We start from the raw sequence: 7,977 nt of genomic DNA, 5'->3' as shown, positions 1-7,977 counted from the left end.
TTCATCTGCTACGGACAAGATGGTCCCGAAGCATAATACAGATCTAGGGCGAAGAGCGATCTTGCACTAGGAGGTGACGGCCATTGAGCTAGCTTGGATCAACAACACACCCCCTACCTGGCGCACCAGCTGTCGGTGTTTGGAGCCCGACCGCACACCCGGGGTTACCCCTCACGGTGCTTTTGGGTAGGACGGTGTTGTTGACTGTAACTCAATGGTTCGTGCGAGATGCATGAGAGACGATAGGCGATTTTCTACAGGTTCATGCTGCTTTGAGATGCGTAACACCCTACTTCCTAGTGTGGATCTTTATGTGGTAGGTTATAAGAGAAGTCTCCAGTATGGAGAAAGGCTAATGGGTTGAGTAGATGGTCGATGGAAATGATGGGGGTACCCCCTAGGCCTTATATATTCGACCGTGGGGCACTACATGCGTATGTGACGATGAAGATATGTTCCTAAACAATAGTGAACCGATTGAACTGATCTTACTATAATCTTGCCGACTTATCCCTAGTTTGCTCTGATATTCAAGGTCGCTGTACGCGGGAAAGTCAGATCAACGCTGTGGATAGCGCTTAAGTCCAACGAGTCGCTTGGGCCTGAGTCTGCTTCTTTCTCGTGTTGGCCCATTCCACCAGTAGTTTCCTCCTGGCCCGCGAAGGGATGGTCTAGCGAGATAGCAGGCCTAAAGCCTCTCGCGAGGCCTTCTTTCCTTCTAGTGGACCCGAGGGATATCTGTCCCCCACACTTACAATCTCCCCCTTCTTGGTGATTAATGACAACACAACCAAAGCAAGCAACTATAACAAAGATTTGAATGAAAATATGCAATCTACTTGTTAGGATGCATGTTTGTCCCTACAATGTGATATTATGGACTTAAGCCTCCCCCTAAGTCCATAATTCACTTACTTCCTACTTTAGACCAAAGAGCCAAAACCACTTGAAGGATCAAAATTTTAAATTGGTGGTGTTTGGTGTTTGATAACATTTCATTGCTTTGGTCCCTACAACTTCTCCCCCTTTGGCATCAACCATCGAAAAGGAAGACATTAAAAACATGTAGGAAGCAAATAAGACTTGTCCTCATAAAAGATTTATCAATGAAACCGATTGAAGCAGAAAAATTATTACTCCCCCTAAATGAGTGTTCCCTTTTTGGAAGAAACTTCTCCCCCTTTATAGACGAAGAAATAGTCCCCCGGATAGAGATCTTCTACTTAGGAAAAAACATGTGAGAAATGGAGGTGCAAGACTTGATTTGAATAGACTAACTTCCCTTATGCACAAAATATGAGTCAACAATATATGCATTTATAGCAACATGGGAAGTATAAGATATGAAATATAGTCTAATCAAATATTGGAGAAGACATGTAAATGATGCTAAATGTAGTCTCAAAGATATCAATTGAAAGTCAATGGCGGACCAATTGAAGACCAATGACAGGCTTGTGAGACATAAGAATTCTTGTAAATTTGAAGTGGAAGCTTGTTGTCTTTCTCTGGGGACTTCGTTTTCCTTACAATGAGACTACTACATGAAATAGACTTGAAAACAGGTATTAGTCTCAAAGACTTAGATTATAGAGTAACGTCCCCCTAAAAGTGTGCATACAAGTTTTGAATACTTGTTCGAGACATGCACTTTGATTTGATAAGAGAGGCAGATTATTCATAATCCGAGCTTTGGCACATATAAGTTAAATGATACCAATTGAAGGATATAAGCTTTTGAAGCAGTAGTGTCATTTACTTAGGGATGTTGAATAAGCTATATGTCATGCTTAATTAAACATTTTAAACCATGTAGGTTTGCTCAAGAATATGAATTGAGAACGAGCAATCCTACCATGTGATTTACCTAGTATGCATGCATTGTTAATCTAAAGTAAGTACCAAATGAAATACTAGGCATGAAAGGTAAAACTAGATATAAGAAAATAGATACGCATATCTAAAAATAAGGAATACAATGAATCTAGTTACCTTAGTCATGGGTGGAGAAATTTGGGTCCAAAATATTCACTAACCCACTTGGAAATAAACTTGATCCAATATGATGTATTCCATGATATGCATCCCAATTTTGCCAAGTCTCCAAATTTCTCGACGTCCTTTGGACTCCTCACTTCCCTTTCGGGATCCAAACCTTCTTGGTGCTTTTCATGGTTGAAATTATTTCCCTTGGCACGCAGATGCGTTTGGCCCCTTTTACTTTGTTGGCTTGCTTATTGGCCTTGATTGCTATCACCTTTCCATTCTTTTTCTTCTTTATCAAATATGGTGTAGCAGCCTTTTTATCCACCTTTTTGATGTGGGTGTTGGAGATTTTGCTTGTTGGCTTTTGATTGAGCTTTTGTTTATCCCCAGTCTTCGCCTTGCATTGGAAAGACTTGTGGCCTTCTTTGTGACATAGCCTACTGTTGGGGGCCTTCGTCCTCCGAAGGTCCTCAAAAACGTGATTTAACAATATCTTCCAAGTGTGACATATGAACAGGTACTTTCGGACTCGGGCTAAAAGCATGAATGATGTAAAGAACATGATCGTGACGAAGGTTGGAATTGCTCCGAAGCTACACGCAAGGGAGCTTCGGCTAAATGGCGGAAAAAGGAACCGACTTAAAGGGGAAAAGGCTATCTAGTCCTCATAGAATTGTATATAAGTCAATAATAAGTGTAAAGGGCATGTATGTAATTTCTCACAGGCTGCGTTCTGTGCCTATAAATAGATGAACAGTACCCCCGTACTGTTCACGCTGACTGGTACTTGCTCGTGTGTCACGCTTGTACTTTTACTGCCTGTCAAGCCGAAGGTACATATGTAATTCAATATTGTTTCTATTTTTCCATGATAATATAATGAGGACGAATTTATAACGTTATATAATTGTTTATGTTGACTCTTATATTTCACATGTTTCTCCTTTTATTAACACATACCTCGATCATGAAGGTATGTCCTTCATGACCTTCGTCTGAAGACCATTATATCCTAAGGGAAATAATGCTTCGAAGGACGAAGGGCATTAACGTTTAATATTTTGTGTTGCCTTGTTCTTAATTCATAGCACTTGAGAACAAGTCCCCAACATTGGCGCCCACCTCCGGTGAACCCTTTTCGACCACCTTCGGCAAGCACTAACCTTCGTCATGCCACCGAAGAAAGCTTCAGCACCAGGGACCGCTGCACTGCAGCCGCTGGACCCAAACCAAGAAACTCTTTCTCTTCGAGAGGCTCGAAGCCAGAAGAGGAAAGCCACCAGTCCAACACTCCAGGAGGAGGAGTTGGACCAAGAGATCAGGGACATGGAGATCATCCATCAGCAAGTACAAAGAAAGAAGGAGAAGATGGCGCGACTGGCTGATCTCCAAAGAAAGATCGACAAAGCCACTGAAGAAGTGTGTCATCTTGTTCAAGATGAACAAGATCGAAGGCCCCAACACAGGGAGCTTCGTCAAGAACTCTTATTCAACAAGGATGGATGGTATGATGATTTTAATCATGATGCCTTTACTTTTGATGATGCTTCTCCCTTGGCAGCAGAACTACAGGCTACCCCATGGCCCCCATCATACAAGCAACCTCAGCTCCCCATGTATGATGGGCACTCAGATCCAAAGCAGTTTCTGATGAGCTACGAAGCAACTATATCTTCGTATGGGCACAATACTGCAGTCATGGCGAAGTCCTTCGTCATGGCAGTCCGGAATGTAGCCCAAACATGGTATTCTTCTCTTCGGCCAGGGACTATCACATCGTGGCAGAAGCTTAAGGACATGTTGGTTACCAACTTCCAAGGCTTTCAAACAAAGCCGGTCACAGCTCAGGCTCTGTTCCAATGCACACAAGACCACGAAGAATACCTTCAGGCATATGTACGAAGGTTCTTGCGACTGAGGGCACAAGCGCCTACAGTGCCCAATGAGATTGTCATTGAGGCCATGATTAAGGGCCTTCGGCCAGGACCTATGGCTCAGTACTTTGCCAGAAAGCCCCCACAAACTCTAGAGAAGCTGCTTCAGAAGATGGATGAGTACATCTGAGCTGATAACGACTTCCACCAAAGAAGGGAGGAAGCTTACAGATTCTCCGAAATGACCAGGGGCTTCGGAGGAAGAATCCATCTGAGGCACGTCAGGTCAATCCATAACTCCACTCAAAGTGACGACAAAGGAAGTCAGTCTCAGAGGTCACAATATACCTCACAATCTTCGGGGCAACAACAAAGCTCTTTCAGGCCACCAGTTCCAAGGGGCAGAGGCGCCAGGGGCTTCGGAGGAAGATTTGGGGATCAACCTAGAAAGATTTACTGCTTATTCTGTGGTGAGGACAAGGGCCATACTACAAGAATGTGCCATGTCACCATTCAGAAGCAAAAGGAAATAGCAGAAGCCGAAGCTCGGCAGAACCAGCCGAAGCAGGTCTTACACACTGCTTCGTGTCACTCTCCTTACATACCAGAGTATGTGAACAATCATCCTGCAGCTTCTGTCGCTTCGGCTAGCCATTCATAGGCTTCCTGGCCACAACTCCCACCTCCACCACCACTACAACCGACCTATTCCTGAAGCCAGCAGCCAGAAGGGTGCCAGCACTCTCAACAGCAACGGGAATTCAGGGAGGAATCCGAAGCTCGCACAGTCAACAGTACTGTGCCGGAATCAAAGCACTTCTATTGAGAGATATCCTACCTCTAAAACATTTTTATGTTCATTATCATTTTGTTTTTAATAAGGAACAATCAATGTAAACCTAGTTTTAATTTCTTGTAATAGCTTCGCTCCTGTCAGAATGAAATATATCTTCTTCACAGATTTACGAAGCTCAAAAATTGCTGAAGCTCAAAAGACATTCCTAAGGGAATGCAGAGCTAAAAATCGCAGTGCAAGTTTCATTGAAGTTACAAAAAGTCGTTCCTAAGGAGCGCAGCGTAAGTTTGCCAAAGCTACAAAAAGTCGTTCCTAAGGGAGCGCAGTGTAAGTTTTCTGCTCAAAAGTCATTCCAAAGGGAATGCAGAGCCAAATACCGCCAAAATATAAGGCGAAGCGCGAAAAGTCAACGCGAAAAATACCGCCGAAATAGAAGGCGAAGAAGTTAAAAAGACATTCCTAAGGGGATGCAGAACTTACACCGAAAAATAAGCGGTGAAGCCGAAAAATAAACGACAAAGAGATTTTGATCGTTCCTAAGGGGACGTAGAGATTGTGTGTTTCAGCGTGGGTGTGTGTCTTCGGCATTAGCATCATTCTTTGCATCATATCATCGCATCATCTCGCATAGCATCACATCATACATCATATCACACCAATGACATGAATTGGAAGCGAAGTCGATCTTCGGAGAATGCTTTACAAAAATGAAAAGGTGCTAAGGCACAAAGTAACCTGAGAATGACAGCTTCATCAGCTCTGATGTGGAAAAGAGATCTATTGTTTATGAAGCATTGATGTTTTTACGAAGCTTGGATGTTCTTTACGAAGCGTGGATATTCTCACGAAGCATAAATATTCTTCTTTAAGAAGCATGAAAAGAAGGGAAGGTGTTTTTTCGCCGAAGGCTCAAAAACGGTATGTACATAAAAGTTTCATGCATCGCAAAGAAGTAAATTGCAAAATAGTTTACATATTAGATTCAAAACTATACACATCAAATATTACAGACTTAGTTCAACAAATGTTACATTTATCGCCTAAGAACGTTTTTACAATAACTACTATTCCTCCTTCAGAACCTTCTCCGCAACTTCGTTAAGCAATTTGTTAATGACTTCGTCAACAATAGATTCGGCTATGTTGATGATTTCTATTGCTTTCTTCATCTCTGGGTCGGCCAGGGGGTCGAACGGTTCCGGTGGAGGAGGTAATTCAGCTACGGTAGAAAAAATCAATCAGTTCGAAGTCATGAAAAACAAACAACGAAGCTAAAGGCAATTAAACGATACCTATCTGTCTCTCGCGTTCTGCAGCTTCCTCAGCTTTTTTCGCTGCTTCTCGAGTGTCATGAATGTCTTTTTCACTTTTCTTCATTATTTCGTGAGCCATTTCTCGGCCGCCATTTTCCCAGATGTCAGTGTAAAATTTTCCGCCCATTAAACTTGTTTCGGCCGAGGGATCCTTTATGTCATCCACGGAGAGGGCAGCTTCGGCCTAGGCCAAGGTTTTAATATGATTGCAACCCGACTTCTCCAAGATGACTGAAACTCCTCTCGCACTAGAGAACGCGCAAACATCCCCGCGATCACTTAAAATTTCCTCAAAAGCTTCGTCTTCTCCGCTTATCCACTCGATAACACCCTCAGGGTCGCCTCGTATAAAGTTATCTTCGTTTGAATAGGCGCCCATGTTGACGAAGCTAGCCTTTATCTTCTTCACGCAGCCCAAAGATTTTTCAAAACATCTTTCCTTGGATGCGCGAAGCTCTTCAACTATTTTTTTCTAAATAAATTTTCCAATATTCACTGGCCTCTCGGTTAGCTTCTGCGAGAGCGCATTTTTCTTTGGCCTCTGCCAGTTGTTTCCGAAGGTCCTCGATCTCATTCTTTTGGATCTCAACTTGAGTCTTGAAGCTGGCCTCATCTTCTTTCACTTTGTTCACCAACGAAATCAAAATTTTGTCTTTTTCAATACCTTCGTTCCTTAGTTCGATTACCTCTGAACGAAGGTTGTTCAGAGCTATTGTATATCCTTCTTCTTCAATGTTTTTCTGTGCTCTAAGGGCATTGCTAAGGATTAAGCCCTGCAAGAGGAGGACAAAATTAAATATAAGCAAATGAAATAATTCGTTTTCAAATACAAAATTAACTTTTATACCTTTATGCTATTATATGCTAAACTGTCAGCCAATTCACCCTTTGATAATACTGAAAGGCCATCTTCTAGCTTCAGAAATTCGAAGCTTCTACCTATCTCCCGGCAGACGGATATCTCTTTGTTATTCGGGAGGCAATACAAAAAATCTTCTTCCCCACTACCATTGAACACTAATGCCCCCTTCGGGTATTTCAACTTTCGGGCATAATGTTGAGCTCTCGTTCTTCTTCCTTAGAGAGTCCCTTTCCCGAAGCATGGCAGATGATGTAATCAATGCTCTCTTTTAAAGCTTCGGGAGCACGAGTGGCAACCTTTTCAGGCGAAATTTGCTCTGTGGCCTTTTCTTCTGTTGCCTTTTCTTCAATTTCTGCAGGCTTTTTCTCAGCGGGCTCTGAAGGACCAGCTTCGGTACCAGCTTGGATTACTGCAACTTCAATTTCGGCCAGCTTTGTTTCAGCTTCGGTTTGCGCTTTCAAAGCTTCGGCAGTTTTCCTTGAAGGAGTAGAGTTCAAAGTCTTTACTGTTTCTAACACATCTAGTACATTGGCCATCCTTCTCCTCTTGGGAGTTGCGAAAGAACTTTTTTGTGCCTTCGGCGCTGTTACTTCTGATGAAGGGCTTAAAATTTCTAACACTTTTGTTTCTCCAATATTTGACTTTTCAGCCTTATCCTTATCAGTCTTCGACTCAGCTAGCTCAGCTGAGGGTAGCTTCAGCATTGTAGTTGGCTCTTCAGTTCTTTACGCAGGAGGAGTAGTTTCTCTTGGTTTAGCAGCTGAAGGGGCCTCCCCGCCAAACTCAGGCACCACGGCCGGTTCAATATAACGTGGCCGGTGGGTGAGTACCTTCATCTTTTTGCTCGCAGCCTTCGGCACAGGTTCAGCCAAGGCGGCCACAACAGTAGCTTTCCTCTTCTTCCCTTGTCCGCTGCCGCAGCGGGTAGCGGTAGTCGGGGTAGACGAAGCCAATAGCATCAAAAACTTTATTCAATCTCTTCTTTCCTCGACTTCCGAAGGCTATGGATAATGCATTATCTTCTGCCTTGGAATATGATCCAAGCAATTCATCACTTGTAACTTCGATGCATTTTAGCCAGTCATTGTTTGGTTCATCGAATTTATCCCCATATCTGAATGTGTACTTCAGCCGGACCAGTTCACC

This window comes from Zea mays, chromosome 2 (assembly GCF_902167145.1).
Source record: "Zea mays cultivar B73 chromosome 2, Zm-B73-REFERENCE-NAM-5.0, whole genome shotgun sequence".
In the NCBI taxonomy this organism is placed as follows: Eukaryota; Viridiplantae; Streptophyta; class Magnoliopsida; order Poales; family Poaceae; genus Zea; species Zea mays.
Note: the sequence above shows the minus strand (reverse complement) of the source record.